This window comes from Pinus tabuliformis, chromosome 3_1, assembly GCF_031772625.1.
Source record: "Pinus tabuliformis cultivar Carrire ecotype Pingquan chromosome 3_1, CPIR1, whole genome shotgun sequence".
Lineage (NCBI taxonomy): Eukaryota > Viridiplantae > Streptophyta > Pinopsida > Pinales > Pinaceae > Pinus > Pinus tabuliformis.
In genome coordinates, this window is record NC_142301.1 from 884,922,709 (window position 1) to 884,940,063 (window position 17,355).

Sequence of the window (17,355 nt, forward strand, 5' to 3'; positions counted from 1 at the left end):
AAATATTGATTCATGATGCTATTGTAAAAAAACTAACATATGAAGATAAAGAAGCAAAATGAGATATAGTTAACATTTATCAAAAACCACAGTCATTGATTAACTATCTTGTAGATTTATGTTCAAATGAAGGAGATTGTGTTTTAGATTTATTCTCAGGCTCAGGTAAGTTTTATTATATAAAATTGGATTTCAATATTTAATTTTTTAACTTTTATGTGATTATACTAATTTACTTCATTATTTCTTTTGTACTTGATGATTAGGTACAACACTAGCATGTTGCCTACAAAAAGGAAGAAATTGCATTTCCATTGAAAAAGATTCAGTACAATGCAAATTTATTCAGCAAAGAATTAATGCTCTTCAATTTCTTCCAAAATCAATGCAAGAAGTTGGTTTGAGGAAAGGAGATTTTAATGAATCACTTGTGGCAAAAAAAAAAAATGAACCTCAACCACCATTAGATGGAATGATTAGAAAGTCATACATTGGGAGATTCACATACATCAAAGATCCATCAGAAGAGGAAAATGAGCAAACTGAAGCAAAAAATGTTATGGAAGAAGACAATGATAAAACTCTAGAAGACGAAGAGTATGGATTACATGATATTATTGATTAAATTTAAGTTATGTTTGGAAATCATGTTCATTTTTTGTAACTATTAATTAGTTATACTTGTAATGTTTTGACTTTGATATTTTATGAGAAGAATAAGTATTTGTGGTTTTCACTTTAAATTTTTTGTGAATCACTATTTTTTGAAAAAATATGTGATTATTATTATTTTTTGACATGAAATTCATAAAAAATGCTACTTTTAACCATTTTTGAGATGAAATTCATAAAAAATGCTATTTTTAACCATTTTTTGTTAAAAGTTTCTTATAGAATTGTTTATTGGACATGTCAATTTAGCAAAAAAGTCTCAAAATGTGTATTTTTATGTCAACTGTTAAAAATTATATTTTTTAGAGACAAATATTTGATGTGTATTGAAATATTAATTAACGATATATAAGATGGTTGTTAGATTCATTGCTAAAACCAATTGGTGGTGGAAGGTGGTGTGGAAATCTAAGTGCCCTGCAAATTCGAAACTATTCATGTGGTGTCTGATGGAAAAGAAGGTTCCCACATGGGATTCCATTCAAAGAATATTAGTGATCGGGCCAAGATGATGTTCTCCGTGCAACAACAATGATGAATCATCAAAGCATATCTTCATGATATTTTGATTCTATTAGCATGTATGGAGTGTGTCTAAAAATGTTGTAGGTCATATAGGGGTATGAGAACGAGAGGACTTGGAGGGGGCTTAGAGGGCCTGACTCTCCAATCCATCGTGTTGTGCATGAAAAGCATTCCCTATGATCATATGTTGGGGGGTGTGGTTGGTCTGAAACAAAGTCATCTTCTAGGATAGACTTTCAGCCCTTGAGCACATAGTCATTGAAGCTTTAGCTATCTTAGGCTAATTTCCATAGGAAAAAGGAGTAGCCCCTCCTAGAGTGATAATAACAGAAAATCCAAATCATACCAAGCCATGGGAATTTTTTGATGGAGCTTCAAGTAACACATGGTAGTCTACTGGAGGAAGATTTGTTCTCTTTCTCTCAGAATCTCTTTTCTTTCAAATCAAAATGGGCTTTGGCACAATGACTAACAATCACGTTGAAATTTTGGCTTGAAAAAATTTATTACCCTTTGCTATAGAAAAAGGTTGCACACAAATTCAAGTATTTGAGGATTCCATGCTAATAATTAATTGGCTCAACAATACTCAAGCATGCAAAAATATCGCACTCTTTCCTATTTTGGAAGAAACAATCCAGTTTAAAGACTATTAATTTCTTTTCATGTTCTCACATCTACAAGGAACGAAACAGGGAAGTAGATCGTCTCTCAAAAGAGGTGCTGACAATGGAAGAAGGCCCTTGGGAGATAATAGAACAATCAGATGGTTTCTCTTCTTTCTCTTTCTATCACATGCCATACAAGGGTCTTTCTACAGGGGCAATAAGGACATAAAACTTCTGCTACAATTTCTTTTGGTTGAACATTTTTTTACATGCATCACATTCTTCTAAATGACACCTTCCAACACGGGGGATATCTAAATTTCACTCCATTTTTGTTGTAATTTTCTGATATATATATATATATATATATATATATATATATTTTTAGTAAATTTTGGTCAAAATATCGAACTATATTAAATAAGCTCAAGAGTTTACACATCAATTTTTTTTTTCTTTCAAAAACTCTTCATCAATGCACTCAAGGTGTGCATGTACATAACGTAATTTTATCATTTATTCAAATGAATGAAATTACAATTTTTTAATCTTTAAAAAAAATTAAAAATAAAAGTTTCAACATTATTAACCATGACATTATAAATCAAAGATCACGACTATTTATTTATTTATTTTAAATCAAGACCTAAATCAAAGAGTATTTTACTTAGACCATTTGTTTTTGGAAGTCTAAAAGTATAGCTCTTTTGAAATCTAGCCTAAGACAACTTGATCCATTTTCAATGCGGCACTAAAATGTAACTTTTTCTTAACTATAACTTATAAAATCATCATTAATGTACAGAAAATCATGACAAATACAATTGATGTAACCCAAAATTTTAATTTTTTTCATTAAAAACATTAAATTTTGTAAACAAATTAAATAAATTTTTTTTTTCAAACCACATATATCTATATATATTTTTAAATTAATAAAAAATGATCAAAACCAAAATTTTAAAGTAATTTTAAATGAAAATTTAAACAAAATTAATAACAAAAAATAAAAAAACAAAGGAATTTAAAAAATTGTCCAAAAACCAAACCATAATTAAAAATATATATAAAAAAACCCCGATGGGGATGATTCACAATGCATTAAGTGGAGGTGATGGGGAGGTGAGCCTCCCAAGGGAGCTTTGACAAGCTATGATGATACTTAGAGCCAATTTGTGGCCAATTACCTAGTCGACTAGAAAATTCAGGAGACAGGAGAGCGTTAAAGGGTAGAGGGAGTTCTTCATACAACAATTGATCACGTTGGTTCACGATAGTTATGGGAGTTTTGGAGGGTGGTGCAACGATCAACATCGATGCACATGTTGCTAGCCTGTGCATGCCTATCCATTAGAATTTTGCGCATTGTGTTGAGGTAGCTCGATAGAAGGGTGTCGCACGAGCTAGGAGGTGCAGGGTTTGGAACCCTGGCAAGAGTAGAGGTGAAGAATCCCTTACACGTTGGCCAGGCGTGAGGTGGAGCAAAGCTATGAGGGGTGGCTTAGTGGCGGTGGTGACTCAGACAAGGGAGCTCGTCTTTGTGGATTTGGTAAGTTTCAGTATACTCTTACCTTCTCACTCTGTTCCATATTTGGCTTTTTTGGGGTGGTGATAGATTGTATTGGGTGGGATTTTTCTTTTGAGAGCCTGGGAATCATGTCAGGGTGGAACTATTTTTATGCAGGCTTGGTTGGGTTTATGTGGTGTTTGTTAGTCTCCTTGTTGTACGACGGGTTGGAGTCATAGGGCTCTTTGTGTCTCTCCTTGTTCTTTTGGGGCTCTGGTGAGGAGGGGATGCTACCTCAATTGAGCCCCTAGGCTATGGGGGGAGAATTCTCTCTAGTGGAGGGGCACAAATATGAGGGAGTAATGGTGGTGGTTTTTGTTTGCACCAAGGGACTACCATAGGTTTTCTTTATTGTTTTCTGGTGGTTAGTTCTTGGATGGAATATGTTGAGACAAAGAGGTTGGGACTGCCGGGGTGGGGCCCTCCATGGTGATGTTTTGGGGTGTGAAGGAAAGGTAGGTGTTGGGGATGCCGGAGACAAGGGGGGGGGGAGGGTTTGAGGGGGCTTCCGACGGTGAATTAGCCCACGAGCATTTTCCAGCGTCCGTCCTAGTTGAGACTCCACCTTCACTAGAGTTGCTTGACAAACAAATGCATAGTATAATGACACTCCTGATAGAATTGTGTCAACAGACGCACGATGATAAGAATGAAATGAGTTCTTTCATGAAAAATCTATAGGACATTCAATGGGTGATGCTAGACAGAATGGACTCGATCCGAAGGAGCCAAAGACACTTAGTTGAGAGGTTGGACCGGATTGAGGACAAGATAGATCACTTGGATTTCCATGTGCAAGGGGTCCACGACCCCCTGATCCTGTAATTGTTGGGCAAGCCCCGACCCCTCCTCGTAATCTCTGATGTAAGTTGGTTAAGTATGAATTTTCGTTGTTTTTTGGAACTTGTGTGTTTTTATGACATGGCCACGTTACAATTTTTGGCATTTTGATACCAGTTTTAGTTTACCTCTCTTGGCCAACAAATCTAGTTGGAGTGAGGTCAATAGAGAAAATCCCTCATTGCAAATCTCATGTAATTTTTTTATTAGTTAATAGAATCTTGTTGAACGACAAAAAAACCTATATACAAAATAAAATAAAATAAATTATATATATATATATATATATATATATATATATATATATTTTGAGGAAGACATCATTTTTTTAAATATAAAAAAAATAAAAATAAACAAATTAAAAAATAAAATAAAAAAATTAAAGTTAAAAAAACAAAAAAAATAAAGGTCAAAGAAATTAAAAAATGTAATAGAAAAATAAAATTTATTTAAAATGTATGTTGTTGTTTTTGCTTTTGTTTGGTTTAGTTTTGTATTTTTTTTCCTTATGTGGTTTATGGGTTTTGGAGATCGATGTCTAATATATCCACATAACATTTTTAGGCAGATCCATTCAAAGGGATCACTATCTCGACTCAACCACAAAGCCTAACTCTGAAAGTGTCGAGAGAATTAATCCGATAACGTTTCATTAGGAAAAATGCTTTAACGACAAAAACTCGACTAATTGAAGTAACTCTAGGTTTTAAACAAAATTACATGTTAAAAACATATTGGAAAAACGCCGTATTAAAATTCAATATAGTATTTGTTTATTTAAATTTTATAATGGTTTTTTTTAATTTTTATTTTTTTTAATTTAATATTATATATATATATATATATATATATATATATATATATATATATATATATATATATATATTATAATATTTATTTTAGTTTTTTATTATAATTTTTAAAAATCATATTAATGTTTTTTTTTTCCACTCATTTTTTTCCCTTTAATTAAAAAATAAAGTTTCAAATATTTATTAAAATAACAAGGTGATTTATTACTTTTTATTTTTAAAATTAATTTTCCTTATTAAAGAAATTATTCACAAATTTTTTCTCAATTCTTTTAATGTAAATTATTAGCAAAATAAATAATTAATAATTAACAATTAAGCAAATATTATGTAATGCCATGTTTAGATTCACAATCAATTTAATGTTTTATTTTTTTATGGTACCAATGGTCAAGGCTGTAATGTTAATTAATTTGTAATTTAACACTAAAAATAAAATAAAAACTAGAAAAATTCAAAGACAATTTTACGTTTTATTTTTTTGATGGTACCAATGGTCAAGGCTGTAATGTCAATTAATTTGTAATTTTAACACCAAAAATAAATTAAAATCTAAAAAAATTTGAAAAGCACTTAAAAGCCAAGCATTATTAGAAAAAAAGAAAAGAAAGGTAGACAAACTTTAAGCATTGGGTTTTAGGGTTTTCCTTTAGCCATGGTTGAGAAATGTTTGAATTTAAACCATAAAAAAATGGAGTGATGTTGCATCATTTCTTTTGTATTTGAACATGTTATTTCATGTCTTTCATAGTGATGATATTTGGTCTTTAATTCTATGATTGAAAAATGTTTGAATTTTAACTCTAAATAAAAAATGGTTCATGTTGTACTACCACTTTTGCTTTTCAACGTGATTTTTCATGTTTTTCGTAATCATGATATTTGGTTTTTAATGTCATGGTTAAAAAATGTTGGAATTTTAACACTGAAATGTAAAAAAGGGTGATGTTGCATCACCACTTTTTAAAATTAGCATGAAAATCATGATTTGATGCGACCACAAAAAGACGAAAACACGGTAAAGTTGTTGTTATGTTGATAGCATTGTTAAAAGTTAATTTAAATCCACATGGAACCCCATAATAAACTTTTCTAGAGGATGCCAGTATGGTTAGTTCATGGTATTATACGCCCTGAGGTTTTCACCTATCAAAATTTATTACATTAGTGTGCTAGCTACTAAATCTTGCCAAGACTTTACAACCTAAGATTCCTATCTACAGAGTTGAGATTGTAGCCTTAGTTCTAGCTGTCTAGCAAGGACCTCCCTATAAAGGAAACGAATTATCCCAAAACTAAAGACTTTACCAACTGAAGAAATCCGGTAAAGCTAAAATAAGAAACACATCTAGAAAAGTAAATAATTTCAGATGCTAAAATGATTTCCAAAATAAATATATATAGATCCAACTAACCAAAACCCTTGAGGACTCCTTAACATGGGCTTCCAAAGAGTTCCATTTCTCCCAATTCGCAACCCTTCCTCTACCACGAAAGTTGTCTGGAAAAACATACCTTCTTCACAATTGCGAGATAATGATGAAGAGTTCATCGTTCCAGGCTACCAAACCCTTACTGTGATTTTCCTCTTCCCTCAATCACATGCATGGGGGTCTAGTACATGCCAATGCCAATTGGGAGGTGGCACAAGCTTCCACCACCCAGTAACATCCCACCACATAATTACCTGTCATTTGTGCTTCTTGATCACCTACTATGGGGATCATCTCAACTCAATATATCATAGTAGAATTAATAAATTAAAGAATGAACCATTAATGTCAATATCATTCTAATGTAACCAAAATTCATTATATTTTTTCATTACCTCTAACAAAAGGAGGAGGATAATGAGAATTTGATGTGTCAACTATATTAGGTAGAAGACCTTAATGAAAGGTTCAAAGGGTGAGAAAAATTGGTTATGAAAGCATTAAAAGATTTTATTGTAACCAAGATTATTTTTTTTGCATGTTTTATTAAGTAAATAAGTGAAAAGTGGACATGTCATAAAAGGGTGTATACATGTCTTTAATTTCTGGTTGAAAAGGCAATTATATCTTATAATCAAATTAAGACATAATCAAGTATCTAGGAGTTGAGATATATGGATGGGACATGGGTTGGATGTTATGACATGAGGAAGTATGAATCTAATGGATTGGAGAGCAAGGGGAGTCTTCATAGGGTCAAGTCTCATTGAGAGGGAAAACTTAGCATTTGAATACCACACTTTAGGGGTTAGTTGATAGAAGAGTTTTAATGACACCACATTAATGCAATTGGGGGTTGGTGGTGCATTTATGATCTAGAGACCTAAGAAAATGAATGTCTTGTCATGTACTAATAATTAGATCTTGATAGGGTTACGAGGGGTTTACGTTAAATATGCGAGATGGATAGGAGATTAGATAATTAGGATGGTGCATACTTCAAATGGCGTCAATCTCAGGAATGGGATTTAGATCAAGAATGTATATCAATGGAATGTATAGGATTGGGGCATAACTTGATTTCCAAAAATGTCATAATAAAATTAAGTAAAGACAATTATTAAACTCACAAACTATAACTTGAAACCTAACGTCAAACAAAGAGTTGGAAATTAACTAGAGCAACCAAGTTGTTGTAGATCTGATCTAAAAATATAGCTCTGATACCACTTGTTGTAGATCTAACCCAGAAATACTATAGATCTGATATAAAAATATGAGATAATGCAAATAACCCAGAAATAAGATGAAATGATTCTTTATTGATCAAAACCCTTATGGTAGGGCAACACCATACATTCACTCCTTAAGGAAGGAGAACACTCCACAAGCCATATGCTTGTTCATACAATAGTACTTCTCTTCATATCTCTCCATGTGGAGTCTCTAGCCTCTATATAGGCCTCTTACATACAATACCATGCATCATTACCATGGTTTCCTCATACCATCAACTAATACCATGGGCCCTTTACATTATTATTAACTACTTGTGGTCCCTTACATGACATGGGTTAACCACCTTATTTATTACTATGGCCCATCCCATTATTACATTATTACCTTGGGTACCTCCCTTGGTACCCCATATTATCCCCCCTAGGTATATAACATTCCACCCCCCTAAGCATGTCTCGTCCCTGAAACATGGGAAGAACACAAATAATAAGATCTACTCAAAAGAGTAGTCCACTGATACCATGCACGTGCATCTAGCCATCCAAGAGAAAGGTGAACCCTCGATCTCGCTGGTGCCTCGCTCGCTTGAGATGGAAGTTGACCATGGCAGCTCTTCTGTGTTGATGTGTAGTAGGTGGATCTAGGCTCCTTGCTATCTATCATACGGGGGTTGTTGTCCTTGTGGCTAGTTGGTTGCCATCTTGTTGGTTGTTTTCTTGCGGGGTGATGTGGGTGATGATATGTTGAAGTTTTAACCCCCGATGGCTTTTGCTGGACTTCACCCTACTGTGGTGCCTGTTGTGGTGTCTTCTTTTTCAATATGACTTCAACCACTGAGCCCTCCTCTGATGTATCATCACCTGTAACCTTTTCTTCTTCAGCCTCTGTTTTTGTTTAATTGTTGATCATCAAGGGCTCATCATTTGATATGCCAGTCCCTTGAACATCTTCTGCTTCAGCCTCCATGTGCTCTACCTGTTTATTAATGGAAATATCCTGCAATGTAATTTTCTTCTTTTTATACCAGAGCTTCAGGAATTTCTTCTGCACATTAATATTGGTAGTACCCACTAATTCCATCCAAGGGTATCCCAAAACAACATCCATGTTATCCATATCTGAAGCATAAAAATCACCATGAAACACATACTTATCCATAGAAAGTTTCAAATCCTTATAAATTTGAACAACCTCATCATCAACCTGTGTACTTTCAATTTGTTTCGTTGGAACTTGCAACTTTTTTGCCAAATTAACACTGATAAAATTATGTTTACAACTAGGATTGATAGAAACAATGATCTTCTCTTTCTTAATCAATCCATGAACCTGCAATAAGGATATACCAGTAGGAAATAGACCCACATGTTTCTCCTATTATCCCCATATTATCCCCCCTAGGTATATAACACAAGTAAAGGTTGATCAATGAGAAATTTGGTGGGTAATAATGGCATTCAAAATATGACTTATATGTGACTACATTGGTTCACAATTTTGATGCATTCTACTTATCATTTAAATTCAAACAAAATCACTCAAAGTTGGAATGGGGAAGTTGTAAGTATTATAAAGGATATCAAAAGTTGGGTTCTAAAACTCTACATATGTGAGCCATACAAAGTACCAACTAAATGCAAATTTACTTTCATTGCTTCATATTCATGAACTTAAATGTAAAACCTTTAAGTATCATACCGTCCATCATGCAAAATGTACCATGTTTTATAATGCAATTTTATGGTATCTTTGCTTTGAACAACTTTATTTTAAAATTTAAGTATGAACCCACATCCATAGTAGCTCTTCTAGACAAGATGATAATCTATTCATGAATGCAACATGTACACCATGTTTTATAATGCAATTTCAAGTTATGATTGCTTTCAATATTTAGCAATGACTTGATAAAACCCAAGTATCAACCCACATCCATAGTAGCTCTATAATTCTACAACATGATGATTCACGAATGTAAAATGTTTTCTTTGAATTTATTCATTGAACTTGATAAAATCCAAGTATCAACCCACATCCACAGTAGCTCTAGACTTATACAACATGATATTTGATTCACAAATGTAAAATGATTGCTTTGAATTTATTCATTGAACTTGATAAAACCTAAGTATCAACCCACATCCATAGTATATTTTCTACAACATTATAAGATTCATCATGCAAAATGTGTACCACGATTTATTTAATGCAAATTTACTTTCATTGCTTCACATTCATGAACTTGATTTTACAACTTAAGTATCAACCTACATCCTTAGAAACTCTTCTATACAAGATGATAATCTATACATGAATGCAAAATGTACCATGTTTTATATCAACCTACATCCTTAGCAACTCTTCTATACAAAGATGGCAATCTATTCATGAATGCAAAATGTGCCATGTTTTATAATTTGCAATATATATATATATATATATATATATATATATATATATATATATATATATATTCATTGAAAAACTTGACAAAACCTAAGTATCAACCCACATCCATAGTATCTTCTACAACATTATAAGATTCATCATGCAAAATGTATAAACTCCAAATTTTTTAAATTAAAGATCAATTCATATTAAAGAGTTATATGAAAAATATGTCCAAAATTTATATCATGATAAAATTTTATAATAAAAAGATTATTAAAAACAAATATGCATCAATGAGAATCTCACTCACATCTACGATCGATCATCATCCTCATCCTCATGGGTGCCCTACACGACGTGTAATATGCATATATACATAAGATTGTGTACTTTTAAATTAAATTTTAATTTATTAAAATTAAATGAGAATTTTGTAATCAAAACAAAATTATAAAAGGTTTCAAATTCCACGTAACACCTCGTGGTGTTCACCTTGCATTTCGCCCTTGTGAATGCCTGGTACAACACATGTACATGTATATATTAAAAATTTAAAATTGCACATGAAAATGCATGAACTCGTAATATTAAAAAAATTGTAACAACTTTTTCAAATTGTCTAGATGATCCAATCCCCATAGCTGACTCCATTGCTAATGTCCCTAGAGAAGGAAAATTGCCTTCACAAACCTAAAATTTGAAAATTTTAAAATTGTAAGATAGATCTTGTTTTTTAACGAAACTTGCTTCAATTTATAACGAAACAAAGTTGAAATATTCAATACTTATGACAAGCCAATCTATGGCACATCTCCTAATAGGGAGGAAGAGAGTCGCGTAGTGTCGAAAATGCCAAATGGAATGGAAATATGTGAACATTTAATTATGTAATTATTTCTTTTACAAAAATGTCTTCAAAATACCGATATAATAAAAGTAAATTATTAGTGGACATGTTCTTAAAAAAAAATAACATCTCTCAACATATCTTCATTTAAACCAGAACCCGATAATATTATATCAAAAATTTTCGTTCAACAAACGAGTTAACTACAAATGGTAAACATATGAAACATTCGTGTTAAATTATATTTGAATGAATTTATAAAATGTATGTGAATTTAATTCCCTCTTCTAAACAATAACATTAAAACATCTCTTCTAAACATTAACACATACATTACATTACATTAAAACATCAACCCTAAACATTAACACATATCGATCCCATGCCCTCTTCCTCATAACCAATTAGGTCTTTCCAACCATGACGACAAGTCTTTGCGTACACTCTAAGCTCTTCAATATTCATGTTATCTATTGCACATATGATTTAAATGCAAAATTAGCATGTGCATCAACTCGTGCTCGTTGTTTATTTAAACCAACTTCAATTCTAGTCAATGCAGTATGTATGTTGTCTAGAATAACATCCCTTGCTTCTTGACTAATCTGAGAAGTGGCATCCATCTCTGACCGCAAAGTTACTAGATGCAGTGGTTGAGATACCAAAGGAGGCAGAAGATGAAGCAATTCAATACTCCTAAATGCACCCTTCCACTCACATGTCTAACCTTTTTCAGTACCATAATATTTGGTCGAAAGGTCGATATAATCAGGTTTCATACCATCAAAAAACTATGCATAAAAGTATTGGGAAAAATAACGTGGAACCTCGTCATTCCATTATAGCTTGTCATATGTTGCAAGGAACCTGTCATACAAATATTGGGCTATTACAGGGTGCTTGAAATATTACACATTTAACATCTTTCTTTTCGGCCCTTCTTTAAAATTAAAAATATATTTGGCTTGTGCTTTAGTAACCCTCCTATTTACCTTAGCCCATTTATCGTGACCCATCATTGTTTCCTTACGATGCCTCATCATATCTATAAAGCCATTAGTTGTTGGCCCAAGGTTCTTGTAAATATCAAGAAATGTACTTAGAGCGTGCAAAACTATTTCTAAGTTTTGATAACTCTCTGCAAGGAGCTCCAACCTCCCAAGAACATCCTTCAATTTTGAATAATGAGATGTGCACCTTGTAACGTACACTGTTGGATATTTGTCTCCCAGGGAAGATCATCACGAATATCTTACAGATAGGTGGTACTTAGCATATAGTCTTCTTCTTGAAACGCCATCCTTCAGCTACGTTGACTTTCTTCGACATTTTCACCCCCTGCTTCAATAATTACATAAATATTAAAACATTTCAATATATTTATATACATGCAAAATAAACATACATGTATATGTACATACAATTTATTTACGTACAAATTTGTTTTAACATAAATAAATTTAAATTATATAATTTACCAAATGGAGGTACATGACCCGATTGAGATTCACAACCACCATCACGCCCAACTACATGAGTTGATTGAGCTTGTTTACCATTGAGATAAGGTTGAGCACCCTTACGCGATGACCTAGCAAGAGATGCTTCTAAAAAATATGGAAATTATAAAATAATAAAGTTAAATTGACAAAAATCAATTCAATATGTATGAACATATGATTCTACCAATTTATCATTAAAGGAAATTCACACATAAGCATATATATACCACGATGATAATGTAAGGAACGATGGTTCTCCATTGATTCATTTGATACTCTCCTCAACCTAGTGAGATATGCTTCTAAAAAAGATGGAATTTATAAATTAATAAAGATAAATTGACAAAAATCAATTCAAAATGTATGTACATATGATTCTACCAATATCATTTAAGTAACTTTTCACATAAATCTATATATACCACGATGATGTGAAATGAAAGATGGTCCTCCACTGATTCGTCAAATACTCTCCTCAATTGCGACCAATCTCGTCAACATTCATAGTATGTTGCGCTCGAGTCAATGCTCGAGACTCATTTGATTTTCTATCCTATTTATGCCTCAAAGAACCAAGTGGTGATTGCTCATGCGATGATGCAAACCCTTGATCCATATGTATGGATGGATATATATATATATATATATATATATATATATATGATCTTTCAAAAAACCAAAGTTACCTCATGTAGTTAAAAATATTTAAAATTACTATTTAAAAAGATCAAGAATTCAAAAAATTAATAAGCTATTTAAGGGTTTCTTCAAAATTATTTGGTGTATAGTTCCCTTCGGCCCAAGATAGATATAAACAACAAGTAAATACTCAATATGTAAATTTTCAAGTCAAGTATACTCAAGACTAAAAACATAAATGCTAAAGTGCACATCTTGAGAATTAAATGCAAAATTTTCTTAAACTTGTCACCCCGATAATTCATCTGATAATTCTCCAAGTAGTGATTACACAGTGGGGGCACACTTAGTATAATATTGAAAGAACCACATGGTCATTAAAGAAACCACATTTATAACTAAAAAACACACACATATCAAAGATATCTTACAATGTCCATCAATAAATTTTGATGGAGTGGTTCTTGATACCAATTCATCTTTCACACACAAATATTGAGTTAGCATTGCCCCATGCAATATATCATTAGACATCCTATTAGCATTTGCACAATGACTTATGCTAAATGATTGAAGTTGACTAGCAATAATTTTTTCTTCTCTTTGTAGTTGTTTTAACTTCTCCTTTTTGACTTGGTACACGCCTTTCATCTGGTTGCACACAAGTTCAAAATTGATGAAGACTACAATGCCATTGGATCCATAGTCCCTAGTTGTTCCTAAGCCTTCTATAAGTGCAATATAATATGCTTCATTATTTGTTTTCCTTCCAGGTACATCCATTTTCCTTTGGAGGACTTTGTTCATCGTAATATTGTATAGCACATATGTAATCACTGCTTGTATTGGATTGGGATAACAAGAAACTTCAATACATAATGTCCATTTTTCGACAATGTTTAATGATTTTTCTGATCCCCTTAAAAAATGAATTCAATAAAATTTCCAAGGTAAAATTTTCGGTGATAAAATTGATGAGATTTAATAACCATATGTCCTACAAATTGAACAAGGGTGATTATGGGTGCTCTCTCCAAATCTAAAACAACATCAAATGTAGAATGTGGGTTGTATACTTCCATAGATATTGGAGTGTGGAATGATGGTTCATAGGTTTGGCTTCAAGTAGGGCTAGTAAGTGTGTTGGCTTCATAATGGAAGGATTTGTTAGTGGGCTTACCAGATTTGGACTCTCTTTGTTAGATGTGGTTGATACTCTAGTTTGGTATTGGAATTGCTCTCTAGGGATGTTAGAAACTAAATTAGAATATGAGGCCTTAACTGTAGTCAATGAGGATGTATAGAGGAAATGGTGGTATCAATTGATTTGGAAATGGAAAGCTCCTTTAAAGATTAGGGTGTTTTTATGTTAAGACATCATACTAACTATGGTTACCACTATAATGGGAATGGTAAAACAACTTCCAAATGTATATTAAATCTATTAATAAGCCTATGTTTCACAAATAATTTAAACATGGGAAAGAATAAGAAAAGAGTTACAAAATTGCATAGTTTCACTATAAATAAACTAATTTTTAAAATTAAATACAAAAATATTTGTAAGAAGAAACTTAAAATTTAAATATATAAAAAATACAAACTACAATGAATTACAAACTCCAATTTAAAAAAAGAAAACAAAATTCCATAAATTTAAGGTAACACTCAATTCTTTCTTCACACTTCTATAAAACAATATAGACTTCAGGAAAACACAAACTAAATCAAAGTACAAGGGCTTACTATACTTGTAATACTCTATTCTCTCTTTCTTTAACAAAAAATGAAAACAATTAATAGGCCTTCCAAATGTAGATTAAATCTAGATTTGAAATGTACTTCCAAATGTGGATTAAATCTATTAATAAACCTATATTTCACAAATAATATCTAGTTTTTCTGAACATGCGCTTATAATTTTATAGTGGATGGGGGATAAGCCATGACAAGGGCTTCCTTTAAGTTTAATAGAACATGGTTGGAAGATCCAAGTTTATGTAATATTGTCCATTATTCTTGGAAGGTGTATGAGAACCATAGAGGCAACTCAATGATGTCTTTGGTTATGGACAAATTACAAGACCTGAAGAGGAAGGTCAATAAATGGGAGAGAATGAACAAACAAAAAAATGAAAGAGGACCTCATGCATATTGAAAAGGAAATGGTCTAGATTCATGATCGGATGGACCTTGAGTGTTTGAATCAAGATCAATTGTGCTTGTTAAAATCCCTAGAAATAAAAAAGAGAGGTATTATTAAGATACAAGAGGACACATGGCATCTAAAAATCCATCCCATTTGGATCTCTAGTGGTGACAAGAATACAATTTTTTTTTTCAACAGTTCACCACACACAGATGCAAAATCAATACGATTGGAAAATTGAAATGGAAGATGGGGATATTGTATCTAATACAGAGGATATTCAGAAGGAGTCTATAAAAATTTTTGAGGAAATATTGAAGGAAATAACATCTGTGGAAATTGATTATCAACTATTTTTATAGATTCATACCCTACTATGTTCATAGAAGTGGATTTAGGAAGCAAGAGAGAGATAGAGAAAGAGAGGTAGGGGGAGATGGGGGTGATATTTAAGGAGCAAGAGAGATAATGAGAGAGGGAGGGAGATAGAGATAGGCCTAGAGGGGGGAGAGAGGTAAATATAGAGGGAAGAGGGAGAGGGGGAGGATGGGGTGGTGGGGTGGGTTGGAGAGAGAGAGTGGGGGGGGGGGGGGGGGTGGTGAAGAGAGGGAAGAAGATAAAACCAAAGATAGAGGGAGAGGTAGAGAGTGTGTGTGTGTGTGATAGGGGGAGAGAGAGAGGAGTCGGGGTGAGGGGGGGGGAAGAGAGTCATAGACAAATATAGATATGGTGAGAGAAAGTGGGTGGGAGAGAAAGGGAGTGTAATACACCTACTTACGAGACTGAACATAGATGGTCACTAATACAATGCATAGATTAGTTTGAGGTAGTTTAAGATAATACAAAACAAAAAAATATGCTTGACACATATTGACAGTGGTTCAAGTGACATTAACAAGTGCACTAGTCTAGAACTCTCTCGGCTAACATTATATCAAAGTTATAGGATTGGGGCTGCAATTTTATTGATATAAAATACACTTAAGACGTGTCATTCTTTTCTTCCAATATTGTTCCCATCTCACATTGAAACAAGGTAGGGAGAAAATTTATTCATATAAGGGAAAGAAACAAAACAAGTCATGGATCTAGAGGAATAGTCCTAGGGTAATTGAATTTAAAATTTTCTGTGACAAGACCCTTAAAATTTAGTGACACATGTGGTAAAGGTCACAGAGTCCAAACTATAGCTTTGACAAGGATCACCTAATGCATCAGGCCAAATTTCGATTTAATAAAAATGTTCCAGTCTTTCAAGAAGGCGATATGTTCCCATATCACAACCTAGAAAATGTGTTTCTTTATTAGCACAAAGCCATCTTAACATCTGCTCATCAAGTGTAAAGAGATACAATTTTGGGGTCATGGTTTTTTTTTTAACACGGTCGATTACTATTATATTATAAAAACTTCAAGAGAGGAACAAGTCCTGTTACATAAGATGGGAGGAGCGAAGCAGAATGGATCCAAAATGGGTGCGCAGACCCTTGATCCGAATCATTAGACTTGAGTTTTGAGATTTGGAAGAGATAACGGCTATATTGCCGTATAAACTGACCTAAAAGAAAGCAGTATTTACAAAACATAAGGTGTTTTACATATATTGGTTGACTGAATCATCGAGCGGAGGCTCTTTTTTCTCACTGATCTTTGTAGAGGCCTCTCCTTGCATACTTTGAGTCATTGTTTTTATGTGATTGATAGCTTCTTCCAGGTGATTGCACTTTTCTTTAAGGCTTTCTATTTCTGCCCTCTGTTTCTCCAACTTTTTCCTCTTAGATTTGCTGTCTGCCTAAACTTCTTCCTTCAGATCATTGAAGTGCTTGACAAAACGGGCGATCATGAAACAATGAGCTTTACACAGAGTGCAACTGTTATTGGTAATAACACGTTCGAGGGGGTTCTCAGACATTGCTGACAGGCCTTGAGGAGACTTGGGGATCTTGAGACAGAGATTGAAAGAGGAATTACAGAAGTGGGATGAAGGGATGTCAAAGGATAAGAAGGAAGAAGACTGGCGGATCAGGTGAATGGAAAGAGTGTTGATTAGGAAGAAATTACAGGATCCACAGAGAGAAGAAAAACAGGGAGGAGCCGGGACAGGAGAGCAACTTCTGCTGCAGGGAGAGAC

The 17,355-nt window shown here is 33.0% G+C and overlaps 1 protein-coding gene across 4 annotated transcripts in view; it reads left to right on the top strand.

Moving 5' to 3' along the window:
* LOC149190438 (uncharacterized) overlaps positions 1-521 on the top strand; it is a 362,163-nt gene extending 361,642 nt beyond the window's left edge. The window contains exon 5 of one of the 4 annotated variants that reach the window (XM_089412179.1): positions 267-521. The gene's annotated coding sequence lies outside the window, so the exon portion shown is untranslated. The remainder of the gene's footprint in view (positions 1-266) is intronic. The other 3 variants (XM_089412159.1, XM_089412170.1, XM_089412167.1) reach the window with 3 other exon arrangements.
* The last annotated feature ends 16,834 nt before the right edge of the window (positions 522-17,355 follow it).